The following is a 15,673-nucleotide window of genomic DNA, read 5'->3' as shown; positions in this document are numbered from 1 at the left end:
GTGTATCTATTAAATGCTACCTAATAGAAGGCAGACCTGAATTAAGACCTTATGTATCCTATTCTCAGATATGTTTAAACATGGCTTTAAAACTCTTTTTAGCAAATATTTTAGTTCTGAAAAGTGAGTGTTAAAACTTAAACACTGGTAAGCATTTACTGTGAAAGTGGAAATGGATGAAAGGCTTTTTTTTTTCTCCACTGTTCTGCCTTTCTCTTTGGAAATAAAATTATACTATGAACCACTGAAGTAGATCGTATGGTGTGTGACAATTCAGTGATGTTACAGTTCATCTGTCTGAGAGTCTCCTTGATTACTTCTGCACCAGAAGAGGGGAGAGTCTCTTATATTTCAGCTAACCATGTTAATATGGTCTGCTGCGTCTGTCAGGTAAAAGAAGGCCTTCTGGCCAAAGTCTACCTATCATACACTGCCTGGCCAAGAAAAGGTCATCGTTTGGATTTCAATAAGCAGATTCTTAAAGTGCCATTCCACCATTGGATGTATTCTTTGGCATAAAATACAATATATTTTATGACAACATGACTAGACAGAGAAATCTTTTAGCTTCAAAATGATATATCAAACATAATTTTTTTGACGACAAGTATATTAATTTTGCGACCAAAGTCACCTACCCGTTTAATTTCCGCGCGGTAGTGAAACGTGATGTCATCGGCAGGTTCCCCTTCTTGTGTACCACGTGTCGGTCTAGTTTTAGACCAGGAAACCCCCAAAGTGAGAGAGTCATTTCTCCTCGTATATGGGGGGGCAAAAAAATTGCGAAAAACTGAGTTAACCTTTCAGTTAGCTAGATTTATTGGTATTAGCTAGATTTATTGGTATTATTTTTATCGCGTTCTATCCGCCACTGATATGTGCCATGTCACGTGGTACACAAGAAGGGGAACCTGCCGATGACATCACGCGCGGAAATTAAAAGGGTAGGTGACTTTGGTCGCAAAATTAATATACTTGTCATTATCAAATTATGTTTATCATTTTGAAGCTAAAAGATTTCTCTATCTAGTGATACCATTTATATATGTTGTCAAAATATATTGTATTTTATGCCAAAGAATACATCCAATGGTGGAATGGCACTTTAAGAGCCTTTGACTGGATAATTACTGCAGTGATGAATGTTTTCGGCTGGCAGCAGTTATTTTAACCCTAACTGATCATTTCTTAAACAACCATGCCAGAAGATGTATCCTGTGCTCATGGAAAAACTGTTGCTGTGTTTCAGAAGGTCAAATTATTGGCCTACATCAAGCAAACAAAACAAGGGAGATTCCTGAAATGTCTGGGTTAAGAACTGTACAATGCATTATTAAAACCTGGAAGGGTAGTAGTGAACAATCAACTTCGGGGGGGAGGGAATCTTCTTTTTTTTTTTTTTTTTAAATCTGACCATGATCAGAGATCATTCGAACGCTTGGTGAAGTCAAATCATTACAGTAGAACTCGTGTCTGTTTTTTAATAGTGAATAAGAGCATTTCCACACTAACAATGTGATAAGAACTCCAATGATTGGTACTAAACCGCTGTGTGGACACAAGTAAACCACTTGTTAGTGAGACTGAACAGAGGAAAAGGCTTCAGTTTGTTAGGGAGCATAAAGATTGGGCTCCGGAGCAAAAGAAAAAGGTTATGTTTTCTGAGGAGTCCAGATTGACCCTATTCCTGAGTGATGGGCGTGTCAGGGTCCGAAGGGATGCGCATGAAGCGTCCACTGTACGAGCCTCTGGAGGCAGCGTTATGATCCGGGGTTGATTCACTTGGTCGGGTCGAGGCTCAGCAACGTTATGTGGCAGTAAAATGAAGTCAGCTGACGACCTGAATGACCAGGTTATCATCACATCAGTGGATTTTTTTTCTTCGCTGATCGGCTCAGGCATTAATTTTGTGTATACTCATTTTGAACGGTAAATAAAGTACTCCCACTTGCTTTAATTGTTCTTAATTGAGCTGACTGGACTGAAAAATCTAATCCAGTATTTGCTCAAATCCCTGAAAAAAGCACGAGAACCAAGATATAAACCAGGACCTTTGAGAAACCAAATAAAATACGTGTGATGATTCCTGAAATCTTATTTAAACATAGATTTAATTAAATAGTCCTAAGGCTTAACAAAGAAAAATCAATCATTAAACTGAAGAATTAAATTACAACACAGTAATCAGTGTGTTTTGGGGGCAGGGAGTGATTTAATCAGATGTAATCCAATTTAATCTAATCACAATATCTTAGACATTTAATTTCTATTGAGAGATAACAGCAAGGTAGGAGGAACAAACTAACAGCTTTAATTTAATTAAAAAAACAGAACGTGGTCATGTTTCAGAGAAAAGACAAGTGAAGTATTAAGGTATGTTGGTCATGATGATTTGACACTTTTTTTTATTTTTATGACAATTCATAAGTGCTTTTTGCTCTTTGCTTTGCTCCTGCTTTCTTGATCTTTATTTCTATACTTTCTCATTTAATTTCCACTATTTTTTTTCATTTTATTTTTCATCTTTATCAGCTTTTAATTTCCACTATTTTTTCATTTTATTTTTCATCTTTATAAGATGTTAGCTTTTAAAACAAAATGCCAGGGGGCAAAAAATCCTGCAGAAAATGCATGGAACTAGAACAGAGGATTTCTATCCTGGAATCAAAGATTGATGCTCTGCCAAAGACGGACGAATTAAAAGCGATATCTCAGGAAAGGAGTACAGAAACAGTGGCTGAGAATGCAGAGATTGCACTCCGACAGACCGATGGCATTGCAGATCGAGTGGATGAATTCATCAATCAAGCTGGGCAAAATGTGAGTACAGAAAACTGGCAAACGATGGGTGGCAAGCCCAAAAATAAAAACGGAAGAGTAATTACCTCAACACCAGCTCGTTCTACAAATTACAATAGGATTTACAATCCTATGGAAAATTCACAGCCCACAAGGCTTCAGAACAAATTTGAATGCCTCAGGGATGTGGAAGAGGATTTTTCAAGCGGACAAACACATCGTAAAAAGAGATCTCACCAAGATCGAAGAGCTGTGGGAAGAGGCAAAAAGCAGCTCGTAACATCACCTGATCCCACAACCCTTGTTCTTGGTGATTCCACTGTAAGAAATTTAAAAGGTCATGGGATGATTATTTGCTGCCTTCCAAATGCATCCATCTCTGACACCAAAGACAGCATTTTGAAACTCATGTCCGAGTATAAAACTATCAAACGTATTGTTGTGCATGTGGGAGCAAATGATGTTTTCAGAGAACAGCTGTTTGTCCAAGATGATTTCAGAAAACTTTTTTCTGATCTCTATAAGACTGGAATACAATCTTTTATCAGTGGCCCACTCCCAGCGAGAGGAAGTTTTGCATTTTCTCGACTCTTCAGTCTTAACACCTGGCTTGGGAAAAACTTGTTTTTCATTTGGTATGAACTTCATAGACAATTTTAACCTTTTCTGGAATCGCAGAGAATTCTTCAAGCCAAATGGCACTGAACTCAGCTGGATTGGAGCCAAGGTCTTAGTAGACCATTACAGACTTGCAATCTTTTCTCAGCCAGCATTGAGGAAAACAGTTGATAAGATGTCGCAGACGGACATAGTTACAAAAAACAATACCTCTGCAAAGCCAAAACAATCATCTTTGCAAGTCGTCATCAAGGACACATAGACATCTGACCTGCCAGACTGCCAAGATTCAAAGACAGACTGCCATACAAAGAACTCACCAATTTCTCGCTCTTCTGACTTCACTGTGCCATCTCCATCTCCCACACGCTTGGATTTCCCTAATAGTATGCAAAAATTGCTCCAAATGGCTACACACTCTTTTTCCAGCCCAAATCTATCGCGACAAGCAGTGTACCCAGTTCATCAAAACTGTGTTCGCCCAGGACTTTCAGCTGGCTCACCATCTAAAAGATACATGTCATCTCCAATCCTTTCACCCTCAAACCAAATGGAACATTTAGAAAGTCTTGTTTGATGTACTCTGGGTCCCTGCAAATGGGTGTAGTTTTGAAAACCAGCTGGGACCCAATATGCCTATGCCATTCTCTATTCCTGTGTTGATAAGAAATAGAAAACATAGAGCACATTTAACCCAGGGGGTAAACCAATCTAATCTCCTTCCTGCTTTAAAACAATATCAGAGTGCGCAAGCAGATATTACTTCTAGACTTTCTGTAAAGCTAGCTCTTCTGAACGTTAGCTCACTTTTAAACAAGTCATTTTTAATTAATGATCTTATCTGCAAACACAATCTTGATTTTTTGCTTCTAACTGAAACTTGGCTGGATCAAGCAAATAGTGCTACCACCCTTATTGAAGCAGCTCCCCCAAATTTCAATTTTTTGAATGTTACCCGACAAGGGAAAGGTGGAGGGATCGCAAATATATTCAAATTCTCTTTTCAATGTAAACAATCCTCACTTGGTGATTTTACATCCTTTGAACACTTATGTGCACTTGTTACATGCTCTCCTAACATGTTATTAACTATTTACAGGCCTCCGAGACATTCAGCCAAAGTCTTTCTTGAAGAGTTTGGTGAACTGTTATCAGTCATTTGCTTAGAGTTTGATTGTCTTATTATATCTGGGGATTTTAACTTGCATGTAGATAATACTGAAAACACTTATGCCAAAGAACTACTTGCACTTATTGACACCTTCAACCTAGTACAACATGTATAGGGGCCGACCCACTCTCGTGGTCATACCCTTGACCTCGTCATCACAAAGGGTCTTACTCTTTCTACTACTGTTGTTGACCTGGCCTTATCTGATCATTTTTGTGTTTTCTCTGATGTTTCTATGTCTCCTCACATTCAGAACAGCTCAACGACTATGGGTAGGAGAGTCATAAAAGACAACACATGTGCTCTCTTTGAGCAAGCTCTCTCTCAGAACTCAACCAAAATGTCAGACTCTGTAGATGATTTACTGGAAATTTTTCATTTAAATATGACCCAAATTATGGATGATATTGCTCCATTCAAAATCAAAAGAGTCAATGATGAGCAGAAAGCACCATGGAAGCAGTACCCGGCTGTTAAACTGCTAAAGAGAGAATGTAGAAAGACTGAAAGAAAATGGCGCAAATCTAAACTTCACATCCATTATCAAATCCATAAAGAGATGCTTTGTAATTATAATTATGAAATTCGTAAAGCAAGACAGTCTTTCTTCTCCAACATCATAAACAGGAATATGAACAATGCCCGTGTGCTATTTTCAACAGTAGAGAAGCTAACTAATCCCCCACCACAATTAGCACCTGAACTTCTCTCAGTTAATAAATGCAATGAGTTTGCATCCTTCTTCAAGGGTAAAATTGATAAAATACGGCAGAATATTGCTCATAATATATCTCAGTTGCAAATAATTGAAAAACTGCAATCACCAATGACACAGATAACTTCAACACAATGTCAGAATTTTGTTTAATTGATTATGAGACTCTTGAAAAAACTGTACAAAATCTCAGTTCCTCAACATCTGAACTGGACATTCTGTCCACCAACTTTAAGTCTGTTCTTCATCTTATAATTACAGATGTGCTTCAGATTATAAATACATCCCTAGAGACTGGCGTTGTTCCTGTGTCCCTGAAAAAAGCCGTTGTAAAGCCCCTACTTTAAAAAAATAATCTGGATCCTTCAGTATTAAATAACTACAGGCCAATATCAAATTTACCATTCATCGGGAAAATCCTTGAAAAAATTGTTTTCAATCAATTAACTGCCTTCTTGATATCAAACAGCCGTTTTGATAATTTTCAGTCAGGATTTCGTGCCAATCATAGCACTGAAACAGCGCTGATTAAAGTTATAAATGACATACGTCTTAATACTGATGCAGGCAAAACATCGGTCCTGGTATTACTGGACCTCAGTGCAGCTTTTGATACTGTTGATCACAACATACTGCTATATCGACTTGAACACTGGGTTGGGTTGACTGGTAAAGTTATCAATTGGTTAAATTCATACTTAAAAGATAGAAGCTTCTTTGTTACCATGGGAAATTGTTCCTCAACGTCAATGTCCTTGACCTGTGGTGTCCCCCAGGGGTCGATTCTTGGACCATTACTTTTCAACCTTTATATGCTCCCACTTGGACAAATTATCAAGAACAATTCAATTTTGTATCACTGCTATGCAGATGACACCCAAATTTATTTTGCTCTATCACCTAATGATTATGCCCCCCTTGAATGTCTCTATCAGTGTATCGACCAAATCAACAACTGGATGTCACAAAATATTCTTCAGCTGAACTCAGATAAAACAGAAGTAATTCTATTTGGAAAAAAAGATGACTCAGGATTACCAGTATTCTTGACACAAAAGGGATTAAAACAAAAGAAATGGTTAAAAATCTTGGTGTTTTCATTGACAGCGAGCTAAACTTTGACAGTCACATGAAAGCAATCACTAAAACGGCATTTTATCACCTAAAAAACATTTCCAAACTAAGAGGACTTATGTCAAAAAGTGATCTGGAAAAACTGATACATGCCTTCATCTCTAGTAGGGTTGATTACTGCAATGGCCTTTTCACAGGCCTGCCAAAAAAGACCATCAAACGACTTCAGCTGGTTCAAAATGCAGCGGCCAGGGTTCTCACACGAACAAAAAGAACAGAGCACATTACTCCAATTCTAAGGTCCCTTCACTGGTTTCCAGTAAGCTACAGAATTGACTTTAAAGCATTGCTGCTGGTGTACAAATCTCTAAATGGTACAGGGCCCAATTACCTCTCTGATATGTTGCAGCGGCCTAACCCAATCAGATCTACCAGATCACAGCAGAAAAATTTACTATTAAAACCAGTTGTTAAAACAAAGTATGGTGAAGCAGCTTTTAGCTACTATGCAGTGCAGCTATGGAACCAACTGCCAGAGGACATTAAAAATGCTCCTGCTGTTGGCAGCTTCAAATCTAGGTTAAAGACCAAGCTGTTTTCAGATGCTTTCTGTTAAATAATTAATATTGTCTTCTTTACATGTTTTATAATCTGTACTTTTACAGTCTCTGCATGTTTCAAATTTTACTTAACTTTTATTCTATTTTATTCTGCTGGGTTTTTTTTTTGAACTTCTACTTCATTTTATTATTTTATTTCTACTATTGTTTAATTCTTATTATAGTTCTTATGTAATTTTATTCTCTATTGTTTACTGTTTTGCTTTTACTTCTGTAAAGCGCATTGAACTGCCACTGTGTATGAAATGCGCTATATAAATAAACTTGCCTTGCCTTGCCTTTTGTTACTGTATTTAAGGACCGATTTATCTCATCTCATTATCTCTAGCCGCTTTATCCTGTTCTACAGGGTCGCAGGCAAGCTGGAGCCTATCCCAGCTGACTACGGGCGAAAGGCGGGGTACACCCTGGACAAGTCGCCAGGTCATCACAGGGCTGACACATAGACACAGACAACCATTCACACTCACATTCACACCTACAGTCAATTTAGAGTCACCAGTTAACCTAACCTGCATGTCTTTGGACTGTGGGGGAAACCAGAGCACCCGGAGGAAACCCACGCGGACACGGGGAGAACATGCAAACTCCGCACAGAAAGGCCCTCGCCGGCCACGGGGCTCAAACCCGGACCTTCTTGCTGTGAGGCGACAGCGCTAACCACTACACCACCGTGCCGCCTGGACCGATTTATATTTTACTCAAATATTATTGAAATGAAATCCTTGTACTATTACTCCATTTATAAGGACATTTCCCAGAGAATATCATTTTGACCTTGAAAGAACTTTATGAAGGCGATGCGATTTTCCTTTGTTTCTACTTTTTCCTATTTTCTTTTCAGTAAGATGCTGTTTCGCTTTTTACACTTCAGTTCCCGAGTGTGTTTAAATGTAGATACTTTTGAACTCACTAGATTTGAACATGTTGCCTTTACGCCTACTTTTAATTAAAATTTTGTCACTGTACCTACTTTTTTTTTCTTTTAAGTAGTGTTTTTCTGAACTTTCCCCCCCCTGCACTTAAGTTACCCCTTCAGAAAGATTTAATTATTGTATTTGGTCCACAGTATAAAGAGTACATGAATTATCATGAGATAATTAACGTGGTATCGATAAATTCTGTCATCAGTTTTATAGTTTTAGGTATGGTTACTACTACTACTACTACTACATTTTATTTATAAGCGCCTTTCAAGGTACCCAAGGACACTGAACAGTAAAAAACAAACAATAAAAAGCAAAACAATAGAATAACAACAATAATAAAATAATAATAGGGGGCGGCACGGTGGTGTAGTGGTTAGCGCTGTCGCCTCACAGCAAGAAGGTCCTGGGTTCGAGCCCCGGGTCCGGCGAGGGCCTTTCTGTGTGGAGTTTGCATGTTCTCCCCGTGTCCGCGTGGGTTTCCTCCGGGTGCTCCGGTTTCCCCCACAGTCCAAAGACATGCAGGTTAGGTTAACTGGTGACTCTAAATTGACCGTAGGTGTGAATGTGAGTGTGAATGGTTGTCTGTGTCTATGTGTCAGCCCTGTGATGACCTGGCGACTTGTCCAGGGTGTACCCCGCCTTTCGCCCGTAGTCAGCTGGGATAGGCTCCAGCTTGCCTGCGACCCTGTAGAAGGATAAAGCGGCTAGAGATAATGAGATGAGATAAAATAATAAGAAATCAATAATAATGACGTTATTAAAAATCAAAGAGAAAAGGCCAAGCTAAAGAGATGTGTTTTTAGCTGTTTTCTGAAAGAGGACAGTGTTGAGCATTGGCGCAACGCTAGTGGCAGGGCATTCCACAGCTTAGGGCCATTTACACTGAAAGCCCTGTCACCCATAGAGCAGAGCCGAGAGTAAGGGACTGCTAATAGGTGGATATCTGTGGAGCGAAGATTTAAAGGTAACTGATATGGAGTTAGGAGATTTGATAAATAGAGAGGGGCCAGGTAATGTAGGAATTTGTAAACAAGTAAGCTAATTTTGTACTGAATGCGGGAGCCAGTGCAGGTTGTATAGAATAGGAGTGATATGATCCCAGGGCCTGGTGTGAGTGAGTACCCTAGCAGCTGAGTTTTGGACATATTGCAGCCTATTTAGTCACTTGGCTGGGATGCCATCGAGTAGGGCATTGCAGTAGTCCAGTCTTGAGGTGACAAAAGCATGTATAAGCGTTTCAGCTGCAGATGAAGTTAAGGAGGGACGGAGTTTGGAGAGACTTTTCAGGTGAAAAAAAGCTGTTTTAGTGATACTTTTAATGTGTGAGTCAAAAGAGAGAGTAGAGTCCAGAATAACACCCAGATTTCTTACTTCAACAGTAGTGGAGGTGAAATAACCAGGAATAGATAGCTGAGAGTGCTCCAGTTTTTTCAAGATAGAAGGGGTGGAAATGAGGATGGCTTCTGTTTTGTCTTGATTTAATTTAAGAAAGTTCTGCACCATCCAGTTGTTAACTGCATTTAGACAGTTGACAAGATTGGACGGAGGGAGTGGGTAAGAGGGTTTGGTTTGAATATAAATTTGGGTGTCATCTGCATAACAGTGAAAGTTAAGCCCATAATGCTGTATTATGTGGCCAAGAGGAAGGATGTATATTACAAATAATAAGGGTCCCAGGACAGAGCCCTGAGGGACACCATGAAGGAGGGGTGAGTTAGGGGATCTAAAGTCTCCAATTGACACAAACTGTTCTCTCATGGTAAGATAAGATTTGAACCAGGCTAAAGAAGAACCAGTGATGCCAAGCAGAGTTTCTAAGCGGCTCAATAAAAGATTGACATACAGTCAGTGTTGCCAGATTGGGCGGTTTTAAGTGCATTTTTGCGGGTTTTGAACATATTTTGGGCTGGAAAACGTCAGCAGTATCTGGCAACACTGCATACAGTGTCAAAAGCTGCTGTATGGTTAGGTAGGTGTGGTATGGTAATGTGTTGGTAGGACATATTATATATGGTAGGTACAGTGTCTTGTAAAAAATATTCATCCCCCTTGGTGTTTGTCCTGTTTTGTCACATTACAAGCTGGAGTTAAAATGGATTTTGGGGGGTTTACACAACATGCCTACCACTTTAAAGGTGCAAATTATTTTTTATTGTGGCAGAAACAATAATCAAGATGAAAAAACAGAAATCAGGAGTGTGCATAGGTATTGACCCCCCCCCCCCCCATGTCAATACTTTGTAGAGTCACCTTTTGCTGCAATTACAGGTGCAAATCTCTTGGGGTATGTCTCGATTAGCTTAGCACATCTAGACACTGGGATTTTTGCCTATTCCTCAAGGCAAAACTGAACGAGGAAGACCAAAAGAGACATGAAAACATCTCGGTTGGAATTCATGGAACGAAGTTGCCAGACAAGCATGCAAAAGGGATGGGTGGATGGAAACTATCAAAAGACTAATGGCCCTTTTCTCCAATGGAGACACAGGATAGAAGAAGTAGTGCTTATATAGAAATCTATCAACTGCCCCAACAACTACCCTTAAACTTCCAATGAGAAAAAAAGTGATGAAATTCATGTTTGTGGTAATCATGATTCTTATACAATACATCGCCTTCTAGGCCTTCAGAGAAATCCCTAAACATGTCAGCATTTCAAATGTTCTATTTAATTATTTAATTGCTTTCATTCTTTCATAATTTCATTTTAATTATTCTCTTCTAATTCTCATTTTGCCTCATTTTCTATGAAATTTGCTTCAGAAATGAAAGGGTTACCGTCCTGAAAACATTAAAATTGGGTTATCCAATGAGATTTTTTTGTGTGTCTAGGCTGAGAAGAGTTTAGACACCGCTTTATTAGCATTCGCTAACACTACTGATCCCGACGGCGCCGACTCGTGGTTAAGCTCACGTTGGCCTTCGAGAAGGCTGAGGGCGATTAAGTTTTTGGTCCCTCCCACTATAAATCAAAATCTGATTGGTCTCTTGGTGTATGTCTCGATTAGCCTCGCACATCTAGCCACTGGAATTTTTGCCCATTCCTCAAGGCAAAACTAAACGAGGAAGACCAAAAGAGACATGAAGACGTACCATCGAGAAGGAGAGAAAACATCTTGGTTGGAATTCATGGGACGAAGTAGCCAGACAAGCATGCAAAAGGGATGGGTGGATGGAAAATATCAAAAGACTAATGACCCTTTTCTCCAATGGAGACACAGGATAGAAGAAGAGGAGTCTGGAGACAGACTCGGGTCTCATTTCTTGTTGGAAGTTTAAGGGTAGTTGTTGAGGCAGTTGATAGATTTCTATATAAGCACTCATTGGTTAGGACTTCATTGCCGGGACAGAAGGCCATGGCGGTGTATGTTTGTGTCGGAAGTGATAGATGAATTAACCAATCAGATTTTGATTTATAGTAGGAGGGACCAAAAATGTATCGCCCTCAGATTAGCCCTCTACTAAGCTAATCTGTCAATCATGTCAACCATCAAATTCCATGTAATTTCCACATTAATGACCTTGTAATCTTGGTTAATTTTAATTTTAACAGTGTGACAATGGTGAATTTGCATTGCTTGTATGAGAGAACATAGAATTTAACATTTTAATTGCATATATATTATGTTTTATCCCTGAGATATTGAAAAATCGGGGCGGCACGGTGGTGTAGTGGTTAGCGCTGTCGCCTCACAGCAAGAAGGTCCTGGGTTCGAGCCCCGGGGCCGGCGAGGGCCTTTCTGTGTGGAGTTTGCATGTTCTCTCCGTGTCCGCGTGGGTTTCCTCCGGGTGCTCCGGTTTCCCCCACAGTCCAAAGACATGCAGGTTAGGTTAACTGGTGACTCTAAATTGACCGTAGGTGTGAATGTGAGTGTGAATGGTTGTCTGTGTCTATGTGTCAGCCCTGTGATGACCTGGCGACTTGTCCAGGGTGTACCCTGCCTTTCGCCCGTAGTCAGCTGGGATAGGCTCCAGCTTGCCTGCGACCCTGTAGAAGGATAAAGCGGCTTGAGATAATGAGATGAGATGAGATATTGAAAAATCTCCAATCGGCGGCCATTTTGGACGCCATCTTGAATTTCTCAGAGAGCACAAGGTGGATTCCCGGGGACTTTTAGTATGTTATTCCTAAGGGTATTCTGAACATATTCTGAAAAATTCAGCTTGTTACTAATTTGTTCCAGGTTGGACTCAATTTTGAGCTAATGCTCTTGGGCTACTTTATTGCTGGTAGAACTGGAAGGAATTAACTTATTAAAAGCTTATGCGACCAGTTCTTTTGCATGTATTATGGCGTGACTTGTCTGATTATGTGTTCTGTTTAACCCCAGCTCAGTTTTGCTTCAGGGTGTTTACATGGTATGTGATCCTTTTTCCTGCCCCTACTCTGACGGAGGACGGTACAGCATGCAGTCCAGTGTGAACTAGTTTGACCTTGTTTTGTTTATATATTAGATATAAGGAACAGAACAGAAATGTAGTCTTTTTTTTAAGTGATAAGGCTAAAAATGAATATGCCCTAATTGTTATTGCACAGATCCCTTAGTTTCAAATTGTACGATAGCCAATACGTGTGCTCTCAGCTCTAAACACTGCTGGATCTGATTGCAGTTTCTTGGTAGGATGGCTTTATTCCAGCAACTTGTAGGACAAGATGTTTTTTAGTGCAGCTGTCTCTGTTTTGAAAAAGGACAACATGTGCTGTACTTTTAAAAGATTGTTCACTGCTAAGAAAATCAATGGAATGTAAAGCAGATTTTTCAACAGGACCGGGCAGGGAAAGTAAATAAAAATCACACTTAACACCTCATCTATTTTGCATTGAAAAGCAATCTTTTCATGATTAGATTATTTCACCAGGGCAGCACGGTGGTGTAGTGGTTAGCGCTGTCGCCTCACAGCAAGAAGGTCCTGGGTTCGAGCCCTGGGTCCGGCGAGGGCCTTTCTGTGTGGAGTCTGCATGTTCTCCCCGTGTCCGCGTGGGTTTCCTCCGGGTGCTCCGGTTTCCCCCACAGTCCAAAGACATGCAGGTTAGGTTAACTGGTGACTCTAAATTGACCGTAGGTGTGAGTGTGAATGGTTGTCTGTGTCTATGTGTCAGCCCTGTGATGACCTGGCGACTTGTCCAGGGTGTACCCCGCCTTTCGCCCATAGTCAGCTGGGATAGGCTCCAGCTTGCCTGCGACCCTGTAGAAGGATAAAGCGGCTAGAGATAACGAGATGAGATGAGATTATTTCACCAGTTGATCAAAAGAAACAGAAAATAAATGCTCCCTGCAACGAGACCGTGTTGAAGAAAGCAGTTTCACTGCTTCTGGATTAATTTTTAATTTTGCGATCACACATTTACATGAGGCGGCACGGTGGTGTAGTGGTTAGCGCTGTCGCTTCACAGCAAGAAGGTCCTGGGTTTGAGCCCCGTGGTCGGCGAGGGCCTTTCTGTGCAGAGTTTGCATGTTCTCCCCGTGTCCGCATGGGTTTCCTCCGGGTGCTCCGGTTTCCCCCACAGTCCAAAGACATGCAGGTTAGGTTAACTGGTGACTCTAAATTGGCCGTAGGTGTGAATGTGAGTGTGAATGGTTGTCTGTGGTGGGGTTTACATTAGACCGTATCAGCGGATCATCAGATTAACGTTTTTAAAACGATTAGCGTGCACACAGCAACACCAATACACGATTCGCGTGCACATAGCAACACCAATACACGGATACGCTCGGCTCCGCAGGCATCCTGCACTCCAAATCACTCCGCCCTGAACAGCGAGTGCCCTCTGGAGGGTGCGCACTCCGGCCCTGCGCAGCTCACAGAGCGCGCGAGTGAAGCGCACGAGCAGTGATTCGGGACTGAGCCGCTGTGTGTGTGATCCCAGCGCATATCACTTACCACTTGCAAGTGGAAGGATGGCAAGCCGAAAGACAATCATAACTACACAATGGGCAGTATTTGCATCAGTATTTGCAGTATTTTCATACTTTTATACTCTTTAATGAAAGGTGATACAAGGCGGAAGTCCGCGCCGTTTTTCAGCAGTCGCGTCACATGACCAACGCCAGCGAATCAGGAAGGTGGATGTCACAGTGACGTTGTCCAATGACGACGCCAGCTAGAGCTCAGCACAGCGTATCCGCGTATTCTCAATGTTTACACAGCACCGGATCAGACACGATCTGGATTGAATACGTGGACCCTGGCGGATTCCCGTTTCCTGGCGTTTCCAGGCATTTTAATGTAAACGGACAGTGCATCCGCGAAGAAAACGAGACAGATACGGTCTAATGTAAACTTGGCCTGTGTCTATGTGTCAGCCCTGCGATAACCTAGCAACTTGTCCAGGATGTACCCCGCCTTTTGCCTGTAGTCAGCTGGGATAGGCTCCAGCTTGATAAACAGGATAAGCGGCTACAGATAATGGATGGATGGACTTCTAAGTTATCGACTCGGGTGGTACAAAAACATTTTAGAGTTCCAAACGTTTGTTCGTTTTCCAGCACAAAATTAAATGTTACAGAAAAAAAAAATGTGTGTATCTGAGCAGCATATTCCATAAAAGAGCAGTTTTCAGATTAAAAAAGAAAACATAATGAAGGCTGCTGGGTTTTGGTGCAAAATTAAGAAGCAAGTGGGACAGTCAAAGTGTCCAGAAGAACCGTGGCTGGTTCTGGAAGATGTTCAGTAAAACCTACAGCTCAGTTCCTTATACGTAAAACTGCACTCGTACCTGAGACGACTATTTTTTTTTTAAAGCAAAGGGTCGTCTCATACCAAATATTGACTTTGTTTATTGACATTTATTAGTTTGTTATTCTTTATAGGATTTTTTTTAATGTAGTAACATTTAATTTCATTATTTTTGAAGGCATCTTGATAAACATTACTTCAGTCACACCCATGTTTGCTGCAGAATTGAAATGAATTCGAAGCCAAACTATAAAGTGAGGCTGTTATGGCCTGTTTTCTAATTCACCTATTTAAAATCTGCAGTTGTTTACCACTAAGAATGAAATTTAATCCCTAACAGCATCAGATTTGTTTGGTACTTGTTTGTGTGCAGAAGTGTGACTGGAGGGGGGTCTCCTAATGCAGACACTTTTAAGGTGGACTTGATTTTTTTTTTCTGAACTCAGAATCAGAATCATGTTTATTCCAAGTTTATTGACACATGCAAGGAATTTGTTTCAGAATGTTGGTGTCTTTCAACGATACAGAAAAGGGAAAAAAAGGTATATGCATTATAATAAAAATGTACATGTAATGTACAACATAGACATTACACAATATACAATACTATGCAAAAATCTTAAACACGTAATGAAATGCTGGAGACCAAAAATGGCTTAAAATTAATGAAAAGAAATGTTTCAACATTAAAAAAAAATACTATAAACAGCAGTAAGCCATAATAAATGAAACAAAAGTCAATATTTGGTATGAGACGACCCTTTGCAAGGGCGGCACGGTGGTGTAGTGGTTAGCGCTGTCGCCTCAAGGCAAGGCAAGTTTATTTATATAGCACATTTCATACACAATGGCAGTTCAATGTGCTTTACAGAAGTAAAAACAGTAAACAATAGAGAAATAAAATTACATAAAATAATTTTATTTTTATTCTAAAACAATTAATTTAAAGAATTAAAAGAAAATAATAAGAATTAAACAATAGTAGAAATAAAATAATAAAATGAAGTAGGCGGCGGCACGGTGGTGTAGTGGTTAGCGCTGTCGCCTCACAGCAAGAAGGTCCTGGGTT

Source organism: Neoarius graeffei, chromosome 12, assembly GCF_027579695.1.
Source record: "Neoarius graeffei isolate fNeoGra1 chromosome 12, fNeoGra1.pri, whole genome shotgun sequence".
NCBI lineage: Eukaryota > Metazoa > Chordata > Actinopteri > Siluriformes > Ariidae > Neoarius > Neoarius graeffei.
This window is presented reverse-complemented; position numbering follows the sequence as displayed.